This window comes from Oncorhynchus masou, chromosome 10 (assembly GCF_036934945.1).
Source record: "Oncorhynchus masou masou isolate Uvic2021 chromosome 10, UVic_Omas_1.1, whole genome shotgun sequence".
Classification (NCBI taxonomy): Eukaryota; Metazoa; Chordata; class Actinopteri; order Salmoniformes; family Salmonidae; genus Oncorhynchus; species Oncorhynchus masou.
Genome location: NC_088221.1, coordinates 22,144,086 through 22,166,434, shown reverse-complemented (window position 1 = coordinate 22,166,434; position 22,349 = coordinate 22,144,086). Strand labels below are relative to the sequence as shown.

At 43.2% G+C, this 22,349-nt stretch overlaps 1 protein-coding gene across 2 annotated transcripts in view; it reads left to right on the top strand.

Moving 5' to 3' along the window:
- Positions 1-22,349, top strand: part of LOC135547337 (cytoplasmic protein NCK2-like) — a 53,791-nt gene that overhangs the window by 11,932 nt on the left and 19,510 nt on the right. The window contains exon 1 of one of the 2 annotated variants that reach the window (XM_064976254.1): positions 12,792-12,930. The exons of the other annotated variant lie outside the window; for it this stretch is intronic. The gene's annotated coding sequence lies outside the window, so the exon portion shown is untranslated. Of the gene's footprint in view, positions 1-12,791; positions 12,931-22,349 lie in introns of those variants that run through there. 2 annotated transcript variants of the gene reach the window in all.

Below are 22,349 nucleotides of genomic sequence, written 5' to 3'. Positions count from 1 at the left end.
ACACCCCCCTATCCACATCGATGGAACAGTAGTGGAGAGGGTAGTAAGTTTTAATTTCCTCGGGATACACATCACAGACAAACTAAATTGGTCCACTCACACAGACAGCATTGTGAAGAAGGCGCAGCAGCGCCTCTTCAACCTCAGGAGGCTGAAGAAATTTGGCTTGTCACCAAAAACACTAACAAACTTCTACAGATGCACAATCGAGAGCATCCTGGCGGGCTGTATCACCGCCTGGTACGGCAACTGCTCCACCCACAACCGTAAGGCTCTCCAGAGGGTAGTGAGGTCTGCACAACGTATCACCGGGGGCAAACTACCTGCCCTCCAGGACACCTACACCACCCAATGTTACAGGAAGGCCATAAAGATCATCAAGGACAACACCCACCCGGGCCACTGCCTGTTCACCCCGCTATCATCCAGAAGGCGAGGTCAGTACAGGTGCATCAAAGCTGGGACCGAGAGACTGAAAAACAGCTTCTATCTCAAGGCCATCAGACTGTTAAACAGCCATCACTAACATTGAGTGGCTGCTGCCAACACACTGACTCAACTCCAGCCACTTCAATAATGGGAATTGATGGGAATAGATGTAAAATATATCACTAGCCACTTTAAACAATGCTACCTAATATAATGTTTACATACCCTACATTATTCATCTCATATGTATACGTATATACTGTACTCTATCATCTACTGCATCCTTATGTAATACATGTATCACTAGCCACTTTAACTATGCCACTTTGTTTACATACGCATCTCATATGTATATACTGTACATCTGCTAACCATGTGTATGTGACAAATAAAATTTGATTTGATTTATTAAGAAATATTTGTCCAAGTGCAACTGTGCTCTCTGTTAGGCGGCGCTCTCTGTTAGGCGGCGCTCTCTGTTAGGCGGCGCCCTCTGTTAGGCGGCGCCCTCTGCTAGGCGGCGCCCTCTGTTAGGCGGCGCCCTCTGTTAGGCGGCGCCCTCTGTTCGGCGGCGCCCTCTGTTTAGCAGCGATGTCTGCTCAGTTTGGTAGCTGCGCAAAGCCACTGGCTTCTCATTCCCACTCGCCGTCACTCACCTCTCTCATTGAATTGACTCAAGCTAGCCACAAGTTATGACTGAGCTCAATCGTCATGAAACGCAAATGCAGCGATAAGTTTCTCTCTTGGTTTCATACAAACTTTGAGAAATAACTAGGAGCGCCCACAATGTGTTTTGTTTGGGAAGTACTTAGTATTGTAAGATGTAAGATGCTCCCGAGTGGTGCAGCGGTCTAAAGCACTGCTTCTCAGTGCTAGAGGCGTCCCTACAGACCCTGGTTTGATTCCAGGCTGTATCACAACCGGCCGTGATTGGGTGTCTCATATGGCAGTGCACAGTTGGCCCAGTGTCATTAGGATCTGGCTGGGGTAGGCTGTCATTGTAAAATAACAATTTGTTCTTAACTGACTTATCTAGTTAAATAAAAAACAAAACTAACAAATCAAAGCATGACAGTAAACCAAGGGACTTCTTTCAGAACAGGGCAAAATGCTTCAGGACAGTTGAGTACTTCAGCTAGCATGGAATTATCATTTTATTATGTGTTGATAGTACTCCCTTATTTTTGCTTATTATATCTCATAGTAGTCGATGGGAGTTTCTCTTTCAAACAATCCCCTTGTACACAGCTCATAGCTATCTAGCTACTGATAGTTCAACCCTAAGTAACCGTACAGATTAAAGAATATCAGGCCTGCTGTTAGGGATGCACGATATAGTCGGTGAGCATATCGGAATCTGCCGATATTAGCTAAGAATGCCGGCATCGGCCCGATGTCTAGTTTAACGCCGATGTGTAAAACTGATGTCAAAGCTGACGTGCATACCTATATAACATAGGTAGATGACGTGCATACCTATATAACGTAGGTAGATGACGTGCATACCTATATAACGTAGGTAGATGACGTGCATACCTATATAACGTAGGTAGATGACGTGCATACCTATATAACGTAGGTAGATGACGTGCATACCTATATAACGTAGGTAGATGACGTGCATACCTATATAACGTAGGTAGATGACGTGCATACCTATATAACGTAGGTAGATGACGTGCATACCTATATAACGTAGGTAGATGACGTGCATACCTATATAACGTAGGTAGATGACGTGCATACCTATATAACGTAGGTAGATGACGTGCATACCTATATAACGTAGGTAGATGACGTGCATACCTATATAACGTAGGTGGATGTTGTAATGACGCAACAAAAAATGCAGCGCTACACAGAACAAAAGCAGAAAAATACTAAGCGCTACACTTCCAACAACTAAACAAGTTCAAGTCGAGCAGTCATTTGAAATAATAAGAACATTTCAGCAAGACAACACAAAGGCAAAATCCATTAACTCCAAGATAATGGAATTAATTTCCCTTGACAATCAACCGTCCTCTGTCGTGGATGATGTTGGCTTTCAACGACTGGTCGAGCCCCGGGACACGCTATATTTCAGATGTTGCCCTACCAGAGTTACAGTATTGTTGAAACGTACGTCTGTGATCTACTTGCTATGGGCGTCACTGCTATTAGCTTCACGACTGACATTTGCACCAGTAATGTCAACCCCATGAGCATGTGGAGTCTGACAGCACAGTGGGTCCATGAGGATTCCCTACTGAGGAAAGGCGTATTGCTCGTATTCCCTCTACTCTTTTGCCACCATGCTCAATGCTAGGTACAAGGACTGCTGCTTCGATGCAGACAAGAAACAGGGTTTATGTGAAATGTTAGACGCATAGCTGGACGAGATGGAAACGGGCACCAAGGAAGAGAAGCCACGGACAGACAGCTGAAACTTCACTGCTTGACATGTATGATGAAATCTTGGTTGAGAAGGAAACAAATGTACAATGAAACAGCACAGCAAGTAAGGGAAATAAATAGGTTTTTGATTATGTTCTACTGGTAATGGGGACATGGGTAAATGCCAACAAAATAACTTTTGTTATTTTTCTTTACAATGACGGCCCTACCCCGGCCAAACCTGGAGGACGCTGGGCCAATTGTGCTCTGCCCTATGGGTCTCCCAATCACGGCCGAATGTGATACAGCCTGGATTCGAACCAGGGACTGTAGTGACGCCTCTTGCACTGACATGCAGTGCCTTACACCGCTGTGTCCGTGTGTGTTAACTATTTAATTGTACTAAAATGCTTAAGGGCGCTAAATATTATAAGTACTGGTGGCGTTTTTTTTACCAAGGTAAATATCGGAAATCGGTATCGGCCAAACATGTCATATCGGTGCATCCCTACCTACTGTATTATTGTTGAACAAGTATATGTTGGAACTGTTGCTGTTAAGTAATCATTTTTATTCTGAACTGGAATAAACTGATTGAAACAAGATGCTTTTTGAGGCCAACACTCACACAGTTCTGGGTTGCAGAAGTGGTCTCCTGCCTAACTGAGAAAGCAGTAGATGTTCTGATCCAGTTTGGCACCACATAACTACGCAAGTCAGAGTTCTCAACTCTGACGCAATTAAAAAAACAAGTACAGAAACAGACTAAAAAAACTAAGCCCAGAATAGATCTGCTTGTTGAAAACTTCAACCAGCCACACACCTCTTATTAGGAGTGTGTTTGTTTGTTTGTCTTTCTGGTCAACATCCGTGTGATGTGATCAGTTTATTCTAGTTCATAATAACAATGATGTATTTTATTTTAAGTCACAGTTCCAACAATCATTTCTACAGTAAGATGTACAGTAGGCCTGACCATTTATCTGTACTGTTACTTAGGGTTGCACGATCAAACGGCGCCTGTGTGTGTTCTGTTAGATATCAGATTCTTCCTGTTCAGAATGAAAATTACTTATTGTATTTTAACAGCAACAGTTCCAACCTTGACGAATATGTAAGTGTTTTTAATGGGGAACAATAAACATCCATAGCTATTCATATGGGTATCTAATTTCATTGTTATTGTCTATATTGCTATAGTTTTAGGCATAAGGGCAATGTAATGCACCCATATTTACGTATAGTTGCATGTTTTCCTAAGCTTGGGTCCCGTGCTGAAAAAGTTGAAGAACCCAATGGCTATTAGCATCGAGCAGTGATGTCATCTTCCTCAGGGCTTGAAGTTCAGTTGCAAGGGTACACGACTGCCTTGTGTAGTCAGATGGAGGGCTGGGAGATGTATCGAATTCATGTTTTTGTTCCAAAAGCCTGTACCAAATGCCTGTACCACAAGAATCAAGCTTTTTTTGTATTCGTTTTTATGTGCGTTTCTTGTCCGCTTGTTCTCATGTCGTCTTTTTAGTCTCGTCTCCTTCTGTGCTGTGTGCACATTCCCATTTACACAGAAATCTGCATATAATGACGAGATGCTCATGTCTCCGACCTTAACAATGGGAGTCGTTGTCCCAAAGGCGGGAAGGCAGGCGACAAGCTTAGGTCCAAAATAAGCCCATAGAAATGCATTGGGCTTCTTTTGGATCGATTTTGGTGAGAGAAACTTCTCTCTTTTTATACACACACACCAAGCCCCTCCCCTGCCACTCACACCAATTTAAGTTTAGAGATCACTTCTTCCACTCTGACATTTGCATTTGAGGTTTGGCCCAACAGAATCGGTCATATAGATACCGAAACAAACACATTGAGACATTATTTTACTGTAATAGAGGTAGGGCTGTCCCTGACTAAAAAAAAAATTACTTGGTCGAACGAAAGTCGTGTATCTTGTATCGACCAATCGAATGGTCTAAATGATAAAACCTGTATTTTTTCATAGACACACCCTATGCGTTTTAATAAAATCAATTATATATGCATTGAGCTTGTCTGATGCAGAAAGCCTAATGATTAGAGCGTTGGGCCAGTAACCGAAAGGTTGCTGGATTGAATCCCCGAGCTGACAAGGTAGAAATCTGTCCTTCTGCCCCTGAGAAAGGCAGTTAACCCACTGTACCCCGGTAGGCCTTCATTGTAAATAAGAATGAGTTATTAACTGACTTTCCTAGGTTCAATAAAAACAAATAAATACAATTTAACCTCTAGCGTCGAGCAATCCCGTATCCGGGAGGGTAATCATAGCCTCAAGCGCATTACCATAACGCAACGTTTCCTATTCATGAAAATCGCAAATGAAATGAAATAAATGTATTGAAACACAAGCTTAGCCTTTTAACAACACTGTCATCTCAGATTTTCAAAATATGCTTTAACCAAAGCTACACAAGCATTTGTGTAAGAGTATTGATAGCCGAGCATAGCATTAAGCCTAGCATTCAGCAGGCAACATTTTCACAAAAACAAGAAAAGCATTCAAATAAAATAATTTACCTTTGAAGAACTTCGGATGTTTTCAATGACGAGACTCTGTTAGATAGCAAATGTTCATTTTTTTCCAAAAAGATTATTTGTGTAAGAGAAATAGCTCCGTATTGTTCATCACGTTTGGCTGAGAAAAAATAAAATAAAATGCAGTCACTTATGTATAGGGGGTTGTGTAGCTTGGAGGGGTTGTATAGGGGGTTGTGCAGCGTGGAGGGGTTGTATAGGGGGTTGTGTAGCTTGGACGGGTTGTGTAGCGTGGAGGGGTTGTGTAGCGTGGAGGGGTTGTGTAGGGGTTGTGCAGCGTGGAGGGGTTGTATAGGGGTTGTGCAGCGTGGAGGGGTTGTATAGGGGTTGTGCAGCGTGGAGGGGTTGTATAGGGGTTGTGCAGCGTGGAGGGGTTGTATAGGGGTTGTGCAGAGTGGAGGGGTTGTATAGGGGTTGTGTAGCGTGGAGGGGTTGTATAGGGGTTGTGCAGCGTGGAGGGGTTGTATAGGGGTTGTGCAGTGTGGAGGGGTTGTATAGGGGTTGTGTAGCTTGTAGGGGTTGTGTAGCTTGTAGGGGTTGTGTAGCTTGTAGGGGTTGTGTAGCTTGGAGGGGTTGTATAGGGGTTGTGTAGCTTGGAGGGGTTGTATAGGGGTTGTGTAGCTTGGAGGGGTTGTGTAGCTTGGAGGGGTTGTGTAGCTTGGAGGGGTTGTGTAGCTTGGAGGGGTTGTATAGGGGTTGTGCAGCGTGGAGGGGTTGTATAGGGGTTGTGTAGCTTGGAGGGGTTGTGGAGGGGTTGTGTAGCGTGGAGGGGTTGTGTAGCGTGGGGGGGTTGTATAGGGGTTGTGCAGCGTGGGGGGGTTGTATAGGGGTTGTGCAGCGTGGAGGGGTTGTATAGGGGTTGTGTAGCGTGGAGGGGTTGTGTAGGGGTTGTGTAGCTTGGAGGGGTTGTGTAGGGGTTGTGTAGCTTGGAGGGGTTGTATAGGGGTTGTGCAGCGTGGAGGGGTTGTGTAGCTTGGAGGGGTTGTATAGGGGTTGTGGAGGGGTTGTGTAGCTTGGAGGGGTTGTATAGGGGTTGTGCAGCGTGGAGGGGTTGTGCAGCGTGGAGGGGTTGTGGAGCGTGGAGGGGTTGTATAGGGGTTGTGGAGCGTGGAGGGGTTGTATAGGGGTTGTGCAGCATGGAGGGGTTGTGTAGCGGGGAGGGGTTGTGGAGGGGTTGTATAGGGGTTGTGTAGCGTGGAGGGGTTGTATAGGGGTTGTGCAGCGTGGAGGGGTTGTGTAGCTTGGAGGGGTTGTATAGGGGTTGTGTAGCTTGGAGGGGTTGTATAGGTGTTGTGCAGCATGGAGGGGTTGTGTAGCGTGGAGGGGTAGTATAGGGGTTGTGTAGCGTGGAGGGGTTGTATAGGAGTTGTGCAGCGTGGAAGGGTTATGCAGTGTGGAGGGTTCTGGAGGGGTTGTGTAGCATGGAGGGTTTTGGAGGGGTTGTGTAGCGTGGCTGATTGTGGAGGGGTTGTGCAGCATGGAGGGGTGTGGAGGGGTTGTGGAGGGGTTGTGCAGTGTGGAGGGGTTGTATAGGGTTGTGCAGCGTGGAGGGGTTGTATAGGGTTGTGGAGCGTGGAGGGGTTGTATAGAGGTTGTGCAGCGTGCAGGGGTGTGGAAGGGGCGTGGAGGGTTGTGGAGCGTGGAGAGGTTGTATAGGGGTTGTGTAGCGTGGAGGGGTTGTGTAGCGTGGAGGGTTTTGCAGCATGGAGGGTTGTGCAGCGTGCGTTTGTGTGTGATCAACAGAACCAGTAATCTTGTTGATGTTCAGGGGATGGGTTTTTACATAAGGCATGATTTCCTCCTGTGCTTTAATCATTCTGCTTCTCTGGTTTTGTTTTAGTCTTTAACTCAAGGCATCTAATCAGTCTAAATTCCAGGGGTAATACTGAGATGGCATAGTACCTTAAACAAACTAAGGACATGGGCATCTGGTGTTTAGCAGTGGTAGATGGGGTCTTCTCAACCCAACTGCCGCTACATTATAAGTGTTACCTACATTACTGCCGCTACATTATAAGTGTTTACATTATAAGTGTTACCTACATTACTGCCGTTACATTATAAGTGTTTCCTACATTACTGCCGTTACATTATAAGTGTTAGCTACATTACTGCCGCTACATTATAAGTGTTACCTACATTACTGCCGTTACATTATAAGTGTTTTCCTACATTACTGCCGTTACATTATAAGTGTTTCCTACATTACTGCCGTTACATTATAAGTGTTAGCTACATTACTGCCGTTACATTATAAGTGTTACCTACATTACTGCCGTTACATTATAAGTGTTACCTACATTACTGCCGTTACATTATAAGTGTTAGCTACATTACTGCCGTTACATTATAAGTGTTAGCTACATTACTGCCGTTACATTATAAGTGTTTCCTACATTACTGCCGTTACATTATAAGTGTTTCCTACATTACTGCCGTTACATTATAAGTGTTAGCTACATTACTGCCGTTACATTATAAGTGTTAGCTACATTACTGCCGTTACATTATAAGTGTTTCCTACATTACTGCCGTTACATTATAAGTGTTAGCTACATTACTGCCGCTACATTATAAGTGTTACCTACATTACTGCCGTTACATTATAAGTGTTGCCTACATTACTGCCGTTACATTATAAGTGTTGCCTACATTACTGCCGCTACATTATAAGTGTTAGCTACATTACTGCCGTTACATTATAAGTGTTTCCTACATTACTGCCGTTACATTATAAGTGTTTCCTACATTACTGCCGTTACATTATAAGTGTTTCCTACATTACTGCCGTTACATTATAAGTGTTTCCTACATTACTGCCGTTACATTATAAGTGTTTCCTACATTACTGCCGTTACATTATAAGTGTTAGCTACATTACTGCCGTTACATTATAAGTGTTGCCTACATTACTGCCGTTACATTATAAGTGTTACCTACATTGCTGCCGTTACATTATAAGTGTTAGCTACATTACTGCCGTTACATTATAAGTGTTAGCTACATTACTGCCGTTACATTATAAGTGTTACCTACATTACTGCCGTTACATTATAAGTGTTACCTACATTACTGCCGTTACATTATAAGTGTTAGCTACATTACTGCCGTTACATTATAAGTGTTTCCTACATTACTGCCGTTACATTATAAGTGTTTCCTACATTACTGCCGTTACATTATAAGTGTTAGCTACATTACTGCCGTTACATTATAAGTGTTACCTACATTACTGCCGTTACATTATAAGTGTTTCCTACATTACTGCCGTTACATTATAAGTGTTAGCTACATTACTGCCGCTACATTATAAGTGTTACCTACATTACTGCCGTTACATTATAAGTGTTGCCTACATTACTGCCGTTACATTATAAGTGTTGCATACATTACTGCCGCTACATTATAAGTGTTGCCTACATTACTGCCGTTACATTATAAGTGTTTCCTACATTACTGCCGTTACATTATGAGTTTTAGCTACATTACTGCCATTACATTATAAGTGTTGGCTACATTACTGCCGTTACATTATAAGTGTTGGCTACATTACTGCCGTTACATTATAAGTGTTAGCTACATTACTGCCGTTACATTATAAGTGTTTCCTACATTACTGCCGTTACATTATAAGTGTTTCCTACATTACTGCCGTTACATTATAAGTGTTTCCTACATTACTGCCGTTACATTATAAGTGTTTCCTACATTACTGCCGTTACATTATAAGTGTTAGCTACATTACTGCCGCTACATTATAAGTGTTACCTACATTACTGCCGTTACATTATAAGTGTTGCCTACATTACTGCCGCTACATTATAAGTGTTGCCTACATTACTGCCGCTACATTATAAGTGTTGCCTACATTACTGCCGCTACATTATAAGTGTTGCCTACATTACTGCCGTTACATTATAAGTGTTGCCTACATTACTGCCGCTACATTATAAGTGTTGCCTACATTACTGCCGTTACATTATAAGTGTTGCCTACATTACTGCCGCTACATTATAAGTGTTGCCTACATTACTGCCGTTACATTATAAGTGTTGCCTACATTACTGCCGCTACATTATAAGTGTTACATATCCCAACACAGTCCTTGAGGACCTCCACATTCCACGTCTTTGTTCTATTCGAACATTAGCACACTTTATTTGACAAGTCAACTATTTGTTGTCATCAGAGAAATATGATGCGTATCTGTCCCTGTATCAGTTGTTAGGCTGGGCCAACGTCTAGCTACTCTGTCACTCCTGTCCTTGCTGTTCCACCGAAAGGGAAAGTAATCAACTCATGTTAAATCACACCGCTAACCCACAGGATGTCAGTGGAGGGGCTGGCCTTGTTATGTGTTTCAGACGAGAAACGGGATCTGTCTCTAAGCCTCATTAGTCAGCTGGGTCGGTGGGCTCCCTCTCTCTCTTTGCAGACTGACTACCCTAATTTGTTGTTCCTCTACTGGCGGGCTGGACGACAAAAGCCACCATCTTTGCCTCGTTTTTTTTGTTCATGTTTTTGAGATTGCAGTACACGTCCAGACTCCTAACGACGTTCGGGCTGTAAAATCACTAGACTATTACACCAATGATAATGGAGAGTCTCAAAGTGCTTCACATTGTGTCTAATTCTATGAGCACCTAGCTGGACAATTCAGATGCCCCAGGAGTCATATTTGCTCCAGGTGGTTGTGCCACAGAACCCCTTCCTGTACAGTCACTCACACCAACACAAAGGAGTTTGCATAAGTAAAGTGATGAGGATTGTGTTGGGGTGTGTTGGGGTGAGAGAGCGTGTAGTACTATAATCAATGATGATGTTCAATACAGTGCAGTGGCTTTAGCACACAGGCATTTCTGTTGTATTTTCCCCTTTGGTTGACCCTATGGCTGATTACATTGGCACTGTGTCACACACACACACACGCACAGGCATTTAGCCGCACTCACAAACCACAGCGTTACTCCTCCAGACAGGACAGATCTGTACATCAAAGCTGTTATTTTCAGTCCATTGCCTGTCATTTGCTTTGTATTGTGTGCTTTGTGATGCTGTGCCCAGGGACATGGCACGAGCGGCCAGACTCACCTCTCCGGGAGTAAAAATAGAGAGAACATGATTAACACTGTTGTCGGGTGCACTTCCATTGAAGCGGTAAGAAATGAACAAAGAAGGGGAGATTAACGGGAAATAAACAACGGTCATACAATAGAACCCTGAGGTAAGTGAGTCATGAAAAGGAAAGGGAGGGGTTGAGACTAGTAATGTAAATAAATCAACTTTCTCCAGCACCTATACCTTTATTAGTTGACCACATTTTTAAATTCAGATTTCAATCCAACTCCGATCTGAATTCTTGTGTACAAGCATAGCTTTATTACAAATATGTTTGTCCCAGCACCCCAACATAAGTCATTTTTGTTTGATCTCCTACGTCATCGTTTCGTCACCGAAGGGGTGCATGTTTTGGTTTTTGACCTAACGTTACACAGCTGATTCAAATGATCAAAGCTTGATGATTAGTTGATCATTTGAATCAGCTGTGTAGGGCTAGGGCAAAACCCTGAGTTTGGGAAGTCCTGTCCTATGTAGATGGTGGGACACAAGGATGCAGGGAGGTAATATTTATAAATGTATGTTTAGAGTAACGGAATTCAAGGGTCAAATTATCTTTATGATAGACATATTCATGATGGATGATCAGGAGAGGTGGAAAAGGGGGGTGTGTGTGTGTGTGTGTGTGTGTGTGTGTGTGGGTGGAGGGGAGTAAGAGATGGTAGCGTGGGAGGTAATGAGAGGAAGGAAAACCAGGAGCCATTAAATGGAGAAGAATAAGTATGGAAAGAATGAACAGAGAGCGAGAATAGAAGAGTAGCAGAGGAGAGGAAGGAGGATTTCAGGGGGGGGGGGGACCAGTCGCAGTCTGACCAGTCTGATATAGGACCAAGTGGAACCATGGAAACCCACTAAACAATGTCTCTCCCACTCAGGGGGAGGGAAAGAAATGACAGAAAACGAGTGATGTGAGAAAGGAGAGTGGAGGAAAGAAGTAGGGGGGAGGACAGCCATAAAGGGAGAAATCCCTCATTTCTGTAGTCAGCCATTTAATGAAGATGGGCATTAGTGTGAAAGCGCTGTAGACTATATCCTGACTTAGAAACGGTGTACACTGTACAGAAAATCTGTCAAATGTATTAGTTTAGCTTTGATGTGTAACTTTGTAGAAATGATGAGGAAGAGAAGGGAATCTGGCTATTTTAGTCTAACACTTACACTCCATCCAATCCACTTTGCCAAACAGGGGTTTGTCAGTGATGTGGTTTAATCAGAGTTGCTTTGATCAGGACCTGCAGGAGCTTTTTCAGTTCCTATGATATCACCATGAAGTGGCTGGCTAAGTGACTGCAGGAGTGGTTCTCGTTCTGTGGTCGGAGTGTTCTGTCAGTAGCTTATCTCCTGAGGGTTTATTTTGAGTAGGCAGTTGAAAGGACGGCATGAGGTCGTCTGCCTTTCGGACCTCCCTGAACCATCAGAACATTCGGCCTGACATTTTTCACTCTGTCCTCTTTGATGACTTCAAACATGATAGTGATTTTCCACCGCTCAAACTGAACCCTGTCAGAGAGATGGGCCGAGCCAACTACGTTGCATACCAGGGCAGGTGTGGAAAGAATGCTCTGGCATGACAGTGGCACTGGGCTCACTATAAAACAGATCATTAACATTGACAGTGTTCCAATTCATTTGGCCCCGATGACGAGGGCTTTGACCTGTTTTCAGCAGCCATTCACAACCAGCCAAAGCAGTCTGTTGTGGGTGCTTGTATTCGGCCTTTTCAGATCACAGTGAACCGGTTGGTCTATGGGAGTACAAGGAGCTGTTTCTGTATGCTGCAGTGTATTTATTCAGGATGGTCCAAATGGATATTAACCATCTTCCTACTCTGAGAAACAACTCAAAGCAAACCGCATCAAACAAATAAGAGTACTGGGGAAAGAAGGGAAGGAGGAGAACAGTTTGTTCCATTGGTTTTTTTCTCTTACTGTGTTTTTGACCTGAATGCCAAACAGAGAACTGTGCCGGTCTTTTTCTCTTTAAAAAAAAAAAACTTTTATTTTCTTTAATCCTCTTTTACTATCCCTTTCTCTTTGTGTTGTGCTGAAAAGGCCTGGGAGCTTTTTTCTCTCCCCCTCAATGAGGAGCTGTGAAGTCCAGGAGGAATTCAACTCAGCATTCTGTTGCGCTTCTCTCCTTTTAACTCTCTCAATAGAGGGATGGGGCGAGCAGAGACTCCCTCTCTTTCTCCCCTTTATTCTCCCGCTACCTCCTTTTTTTATTTTTCATTTGTTTACCTCAATGTCGCCCTTCCTTGGTTTCTCCCAGATTTATCCTTTACAGACGAAATTCGACAATAGCAGGCAGGCACACATGGCAATGCAGCTAAAGCTAGATGGCTGTAGGGAAAGAGACTCAGTAATTGAATTAAGAGAGTTATATACTACAGCTCTGCCTGGAGACCAGAAGTGTGAGCTGTAACACATCTCACACAGAACTGAGGTAAGCTGATGGTGTGTGACTGATGGTGTGTTTGCCGCCTGTTGGCGTGTGTGTGAGCATCCAGCGAGGAGGATTGATGTGATTCTGAGTGGCATCCCCATCACTCTCCCTAATGAGCACGGTCATTGGGGAGACTGAATAATCATCGTGGATACGGAGGGAGGATGGGCCATCACTCTGAGGGAGAATGAGTCAGTATTAGAATGCTGATAAATGGGGCGATTAAATAAGAGTGAGCGAGGAGAGGGAGAACGAGAGGAGAGCGAAGGGAGGGATACAGGTGGTTTATTGTAATATTCTTTTTGCCTGTCAGATCCTTGCAAATCTACACGAGTGTGTGCGGTTGATTTGCAATTGGATGTGTGTGTAATCTCGATACCAGACACTTCCGCCCCATTATCGCCTGGGGACAAAATTGGTGTGTAACTGTGACATACAGCTGTTCTGTAAGCCACATTGGTTATACCTCACTAACTCATCCTTCTACATTCCTCCCAGGGCAAGGATCACAGGCAAGATTTGACCTGCTCCTCTCCTCCCAAAGTCCCTCCTCCTCCCTTCCTCTACTTCCTCCCTTCCTTCCCAGGCCTGTGAGGGAATCCTGTTGTGCAGCTTTGGGGTGTGCAAGCAGGGTCACGTTCACTGTATTTCAATGCTACACAAATGCTTGTACTCTCTTGTCAGACTCATGGCACTCCAGAGTAGAGGTCGACCGATTTAATCGGAATGGCCGATTTAATTAGGGCTGATTTCAAGTTTTCATAACAATCGGAAAACGGTATTTTTGGGTGCCGATTTAATTTTTTTTTTTTTTTTTACACCTTTATTTAACTAAGCAAGTCAGTTAAGAACACATTCTTATTTTCAATGACAGCCTAGGAACGGTGGGTTAACTGCCTTGTTCAGGGGCAGAACGACAGATTTTCACCTTGTCAGCTCGGGGGATCCAATTTTGCAACTTTACAGTTAACTAGTCCAACGCAATAACGACCTACCTCTCTCTCGTTGCACTCCACTAAGGAGATTGCCTGTTATGCGAATGCAGTAAGCCAAGGTAAGTTGCTAGCTAGCATTAAACTTATCTTATAAAAAACAATCAATCATAATCACAAGTTAACTGCACATGGTTGATGATATTACTAGATATTCTGAATGAGCATACAAGTATCTAAGTATCTGACTGAGCGGTGGTAGGCAGAAGCAGGCGCGTAAACATTCATTCAAACAGCACTTTCTGGCGTTTTGCCAGCAGCTCTTTGTTGTGCGTCAAGCGTTGCACTGTTTCTGACTTCAAGCCTATCAACTCCCGAGATGAGGCTGGTGTAACCAAAGTAAAATGGCTAGCTAATTAGTGCGCGCTAATAGATAGTTAGCGCGCGCTAATAGCGTTTCAAACCTCACTAGTAGTTGTTCCCCTTGCTCTGCATGGGTAACGCTGCTTCGATGGTGGCTGTTGTCGTTGTGTTGCTGGTTCGAGCCCAGGGAGGAGCGAGAAGGGGGACGGAAGCTATACTGTTACACTGGTAATACTAAAGTGCCTATAAGAACATCCAATAGTCAAAGGTTAATGAAATACAAATGCTATAGAGGGAAATAGTCCTATAATTCCTATAATAACTACAACCTAAAACTTCTTACCTGGGAATATTGAAGACTCATGTTAAAAGGAACCACCAGCTTTCATATGTTCTCGTGTTCTGAGCAAGGCACTGAAACGTTAGCTTTCTTACATAGCACATATTGCACTTTTACTTTCTTCTCCAACATTTTGTTTTTGCATTATTTAAAACAAATTGAACTGGTATGCATGTTTCATTATTTACTTGAGGCTAAATTGATTTTATTGATGTATTATATTAAGTTAAAATAAGTGTTCATTCAGTATTGTTGTCATTACAAATAAATAACTAAAAAAATCGGCAGATGAATCGGTATCGGCTATTTTGGTCCTCCAATAATCTGTATCGGCGTTGAAAAATCGTAATCGGTCGACCTCTACTCCAGAGGCTGTGACAAGTCTAGTGTGACAGTAGGAGGTCTGATATACTATAAATTATATTTATATTTTACCTTTATTTAACTAGGCAAGTCAGTTAAGAACAAATTCTTATCTTCAATGATGGCCTAGGAACTGCTTTGTTCAGGGGCAGAACGACAGATTTGGGGATTTGATCTTGCAACCTTTCAGTTACAAGTCCAATGCTCTAACCACGAGGCTACCTGCCACCCCAAATGACCCACACATTTTACTAAAACACCCGTAGACACTGCATTAAGAGATGAGCCTGTCCTGGATAGCATTCATAGGGGATAGTTGTGTAGAATTTCTTCAGCCTCTCTGTGGATCTGGCCTTATTGAAGTGGAGTTTAATATCCTGTGTTAAACGCCCGAGTCTCGGAGTAATCCATTTGCATTTATGAAATACAGTGGTCTATATCTGAAGATATTTATCTTTCCAGCGGTAATGGAATCTTTTATGTGGTGTAATTGTGTGGCTACTCTTCTCGTGAGTTATACGGTCCTTTGTGGTGGAGCTTCATCTGTGAATTGCCCTCATTAAAGAATAAAGTGTAGAAGACGATATGAGAAAGGAAATGTGTGATCCCTAGTGTCTCTCTTTTGTGGGACTGGATGTTTTGTCATTTATTGCTGTGTGTGTGTGTGTCTCTGTCCTGTCTGTCTGTCCTGTCTGTCTGTTTGTCCCTGTCTGTCTGTGTCTGTCTGTCGGTCGGTCGAACACTCAACTCCAGTTTTTTTGACACACTGTAGCAGCATTCTGTTTTTCCCACTGGGTTGTTCCACCTCAAAAACAAGAACAAGATTTTGACCCCCAACAATGCAAAGTGTACAAAGCTGTCATAGAGGCAAAAGGTGGCTACTTTAAATCTCAAATAAAATTTTGATTTGTTTAACCTCTCTAGGGTATGTGGGACGCTAGCGTCCCATCTGGCCAACATCCAGTGAGATTGCGCCAAATTCAAATACAGAAATGCTCATTATAAAAATTCAGAAAACAAAACATATTTTACATAGGTTTAAAGATAAACGTCTTGTTAATCCAACCACGGTGTCGGATTTATAAAATGCTTTTCGGCGAAAGCATACCTAGACCAGAACGTACCTAGACCAGAACATAGCCCAGTTGACAAATTATTACAAACAGTAACCAGCCAAGCAGAAGCGTTACAAAACTCAGAAATAGAGAAAATTAATTCCTTACCTTTGATGATCTTCATATGGTGGCACTCAGAAGACATTCATTTACTCAATAAATGTTCCTTTTGTTCGATAGTCTCTTTATATCCAAAAAGCCTGAAACAATTTCTAAAGACTGTTGACATCTAGTGGAAGGCATAGGAACTGCAAATTGAGACCTAAGTCAATGGATACTGTAATGGCATTGAATAGAACTAAAAAACCAACAACAACAAAAAATACTTCCTGAATGGATTTTTCTCAGGTGTTCGCCTGCCAAACCAGTTCTGTTATACTCACAGACAGTTTTTTTGTAACAGTTTTAGAAACTGTAGAGTGTTTTCTATCCGAATCTACCAGTTATATACATATCATATCTTCTGGGCCCGAGTAGCAGGCGGTTTAATTTGGGCATGCTTTTCATCCAAAATTCCGAATGCTGCCCCCTACCCTAGAGGTTAACACTTTTTTTGGTTACTACATGATTCCATATGTGTTATTTCATAGTTTTGATGTCTTCACTATTATTCTACAATGTAGAAAATAGTCAAAATAAAGACTGGAATGAGTAGGTGTCAACTTTTGATTGGTACAGTATTTCTCTATTAACATGCTGATTTGCTGGTGCTTTGTCTTCATGTTAAAAAAACAACAACACTTTTTGGGGAAAAAAATATAGGCCTACTTTACTAAAAAAGGTTTGTCTAAAATAAAATGGTCTGTGACATTTCTACAAATATGGCTCAACCATGATATTAGACATTATTATTAAACTGTTTGAATGTAGCGCACCCCATTAAAAAATACGTATCCGTAGGCTATTAATGTACGTATTGAGTTATTGTGGGTCAAGCAAAGCAACACTACCGTCAGAGGCTCCATGTGTGGCAAGTGAAGTGTGAGATTTCCAATCAATGCCAGATGGAATTACGATAATACATTGGCTAAATGAGAAGGATCAACCAAGAGATAGGCTGTTTAATATGAATGAAGTTGTTGTAGACAAGAAGGGGTAGGCTACAAGGATCAACCAACAGATAGGCTGTTTAATATGAATGACGCTGTTGTCGACAAGTAGGGGTAGGCTACAAGGATCAACCAACAGATAGGCTGTTTAATATGAATGAAGTTGTTGTCGACAAGAATGCGGTGAGAGCAGGCAAAATAGACTCCATTAGTCTCGCTAGCTGGCTAACTAATTTAGCTAGATAGTGTAGCTCGCCTGGATTCTATGCATGGATTTGATGCAGTCAAGATCGACACTACCACATGAGATGTTAATCTATTGCAGCAACAAGTTTGTCTAGCTAACATGAATTAGTTGGTTTGGCTACTTTCTCTCTCTCTCTCTCTCTCTCCCTCCTTGTGAGACACACCTGTCACTACAGTCCCTGGTTTGAATCCAGGCTGTATCACATCCGGCCGTGATTGGGAGTCCCATAGTGCGGCACACAATTGGCCCAGCGTCGTCCGGGTTAGGGTTTGCCCTGGGTAGGCCGTCATTGTAAATAAGAATTTGTTCTTAACTGACTTCCCTAGTTAAATAAAGGTTACACACACACAGACCCAAAAGTTATTTTGTTAGCATTTACCCATGTCCCCATTACCAGTAAAAACCTATTTTTATCCCTTACTTGCTTTGCTGTTTCGTTGTTCATTTGTTCAGTTGTTTCATTCTCAACCAGGATTTCATCATGCATGTCAAGCAGTGAAGTTTCAGCTGTCTGTTCCTGGCTTCTCTTCCTCGGTGCCCGTTTCCATCTTGTCCAGCTATGTATGTAACATTTCACGTAAACCCTATTGCAAATCAAATCAAACACGTCACATGCGCGGAATACAACATGTGTAGACCTTACCGTGAAATGTTATAAGCCCTTAACTTTTCTTGAGCTGCACTGTTGGTTAAGAAAATATTTACTAAAGAAACTGAAGTAAAAAATAATAAATAGTAACACATTAACGAGGCTATATACAGTGGGTACTGGTACCGAGTCAATGTGTGGGGGTACAGCTTAGAGGTAATGTGTACATGTAGGTAGGGGTGAAGTGACTATGCATAGATAATAAACAGCAAGTAGCAGCAGTGTAAAAACAAATGGGGGGGTCAATGTAATAGTCCAGTGGCCATTTGATTGTTCAACAGTCTTATGACTTGGGGGTAGAAGCTGTTCAGGAGCCTTTTGGTCCTAGACTTGGCGCTCCGGTACCGCCTGCCGTGTGGTAGCAGAGAAAACAGTCTATGACTTGGATTTTAGGAAGCTTGGCCCCAGTGATGTACTGGGCCGTATGCACTTGTCTGCATCGAAGTAGCAGTCCTTGTACATAGCATGGAGCAGGGTGGCAACACAGTAAAGAGAGAATACCACCAAATCGCTTGTTCTCAGCCTGTGTCTGCAGTTTAGTTGACAGGCGTTTCAATGCCATGACAGAGGGTATCACGTCTGCTGCAGGCACAGTTGATGAGCTTATTTCTCCAGTCCGTTGTTTGAATGGAGCTAGCTAGTGTGTTCATGTGTCCAAGTTTCAAACATGTTCTCAAATACCATTGAAATGGAAGCAGCGGTATGACAACCAGCACATTATTGAGCAATACGGCTTTCCTCAGTACGGAATCCTCATGGACCCACTGTGCTGTCAGACTCCACATGCTCATGGAGTTGACATTACTTGTGCAAATGTCAGCAGTGACACTATTACTGTGTAACTCCGGGAGGGCAACATCTGAACAATAGCTCACTTGGTAGTGTTAGTGTGTACCGGTGCTTGACCAGTCGGCGAATGCCAACTTCACCCACGACAGAGAACGGTTGATTGTCAAGGGCAATGAATTCCATTATCTTGGCGTTAATGGATTTCAACTTTGAGTTGTCTCGCTGAAATGTTCTTACTCTTTCAAATGACTGCTCGACTTGTTAACTGCTCGATCCCCACAGCAGACATTGTGGGCTAGTTTAGGAATGCTGTGTTGCACGTGTAGCGCAAAATTTTACATGGTGTCATTACGTCATGCACCCACGTTATATATAGGTATGGACGTCAGCTTTGACATTGGTTTTGCACATTGGCGTTAAACTAGATATCGGGCCGATGTTGGCATTTTTAGCTAATATCAGCCGATTTCCGATATGTTCACCGACTATCGTGCATCCCTAATATTTATACGATCTGGATATCATAAAATTATTCATGATGTTCTTATAGTGAAATCATTTAAAATGCCCATCCCAAGTTAACTTTTACACGTTTTTAGTGTTCTCCTTTAACAGTTGGACAATGTTGACTATTGGAGAACATTCATTCTTTTTTCCTCTTAGTGACCATCGCTGTTTCATGTTAACTAGGCAACGCTTCCTTAATCTATTTGAATGTTCAGTTTCCCATCTGCAGTGGCTGAACTCTACTGTTCAAAAGTTTGGGGTCACTTAGAAATGTCCTTTTAAAAAGAAAAGAAAAGCACATTTTTTGTCCATTTTAAATAACATCAAATTGATCAGAAATGCAGTGTGGACAATGTTGTAAATTACTATTGTAGCTGGTAATGGCAGATAAAAAAATGGAATGTCTACATACGCGTACAGAGGCCCATTATCAGCAACCATCACTTCTGTGTTCCAATGGCATGTTGTGTTAGCTAATCCAAGTTTATCATTTTAAAAGGCTAATTGATCATTAGAAAACCCTTTTGCAATTATGTTGAAAACTGTTGTCCTGATTTAATGAAGCAATAAAACTGTCCTTCTTTAGACTAGTTGAGTATCTGGAGCATCCGCATTTGTGGGTTCGATTACAGGCTCAAAATGGCTAGAAACGAATACCTTTCTTCTGAAACTCGGCAGTCTATTCTTGTTCTGAGAAATGAAGGCTATTCCATGCGAGAAATTGCTAAGAAACTGATGATCTTGTACAACGCTGTGTACTACTCCCTTCACAGAACAGTGCAAACTGGCTCTAACCAGAATAGAAAGATGAGTGGGAGGCCCCGGTGCACAACTGATCAAGAGGACAAGTACATTATAATGTCTAGTTTGAGAACCTCATAAGTCTTCAACAGGCAGCTTCATTAAATAGTACCCCTCAAAACACCAGTCTCAACGTCAACAGTGAAGCGGGGACTCCGGGATGCTGGCCTTCTAGGCAGAGTTCCTCTGTCCAGTGTCTAAAGAAGGCCAGTTGTGTTGCTTCTTTATTCAGAATAACAGTTTTAAGCTGTGCTAACATAATTGCAAAAGGGTTTTATAATGATAAACTTGGATTAGCTAACACAATGTGCCATTGGAACACAGTAGTGATGGTTGCTGATAATGGGCCTCTGTACGCCTAGATATTCTAGAAAATCAGCTGTTTCCAGCTACAATAGTCATCTACAACATTAACAATGTCTACATTGCATTTCTGATCAATTGTATGTTATTTTACTGGACAAAAATGTGCTTTTCTTTCGAAGTGTCCCCAAACTTTTGAACGTTAGTGTACGTTCTCACATAGACACTGTATTGTGAGGATGCTTTTCGTTCCACTGGCACTGTGGGACCCAGAGAATATCATTAGGCTGCCAGAGGGCTTGACGGGACAGAACTGTTAGACTGAGCACATCCAGCCTGGGAATGTGCTGGATTCACAATGATTTAAGTTCTTGTTGGTGCTTTTTATTACTATACAAATAATATAGTGCTCATCGCATGCACACAGCCGCTCACACATACAGGCGCTCACACATACAGCCGCTCACACACACAGCCGCTCACACATACAGCCGCTCACACATACAGGCGCTCACACATACAGGCGCTCACACATACAGGCGCTCACACATACAGGCGCTCACACATACAGGCTCACACATACAGGCGCTCACACATACAGGCGCTCACACATACAGGCTCTCACACATACAGGCGCTCACACATACAGCCGCTCACACATACAGGCGCTCACACATACAGCCGCCCACACATACAGGCGCTCACACATACAGGCGCTCACACATACAGGCGCTCACACATACAGGCGCTCACACATACAGCCGCACACACATACAGCCGCTCACACATACAGCCGCTCACACATACAGGCGCTCACACATACAGGCGCTCACACATACAGGCGCTCACACATACAGGCGCTCACACATACAGGCGCACACACATACAGCCGCTCACACATACAGCCGCTCACACATACAGCCGCTCACACATACAGGCGCTCACACATACAGGCGCTCACACATACAGGCGCTCACACATACAGGCGCTCACACATACAGGCGCTCACACATACAGGCGCTCACACATACAGGCGCTCACACATACAGGCACACATGCAGTGCATTCAGAAAGTATTCAGATCCCTTGACCTTTTCCACATTCAGACATGTTGTTGTTATGAGACTTAGAAATTGAGCTCAGGTGCATCCGGTTTTCCATTGATAATCCTTGATGTTTCTACAACTTGATTGGAGTCCATAGAGCTCCGAGACAGGATTGTGTCGAGGCACTGATCTAGGGAAGGGTAGCAAATAGTTTCTGCAGCATTGAAGGTCCCTAGGAACACACTGTCCTCCATCGCTCTTAAATTGAAGAAGTTTAGACCACCAAGACTCTTCCTAGAGCTGGCTGCTCGGCCAAACTGAGCAATCGGGGAAGAAAAGCCTTGTACAGGGAGGTGACCAAGAACCTGATGGTCACTCTGACAGAGCACTAGAGTTCTTCTGTGGAGATGGGAGAACCTTCCAGAAGGACAACCATCTATGCAGCACTCTACCAATCAGGCCTTTATGGTAGTGGTCAGACGGAAGCCACTCCTCACTAAAAGGCACATGACAGCCACTTGAAGTTCGCCAAAAGGCACCTAAAGGACTCTTAAACCATGAGAAACACGATTCTATGGTCTAATGAAACTAAGATTGAACACTTTGGCCTGATTTCCAAGTGTCAGGTATGGAGAAGAATGGTAGTGGCAGCATCATGCTGTAGGGATGTTTTTTAGCAGCAGGTGCTGGGAGACCAGTCAGGATCGAGGGGGAAAATGAACGAGCAAAGTACAGAGAGATTCTTGATGAAAACCTGCTCCAGATCTCTCATGAACTCAGACTGGGGCAAAGGTTCACCTTCCAACAGGGCAATGACCCTAAACACACAGCCAAGACAACGCAGGAGTGGCTTCGTGACAAGTCTCTGAATGTCCTTGAGTGGCCCAGCCAGAGCCCGGACTTGAACCTGATCTA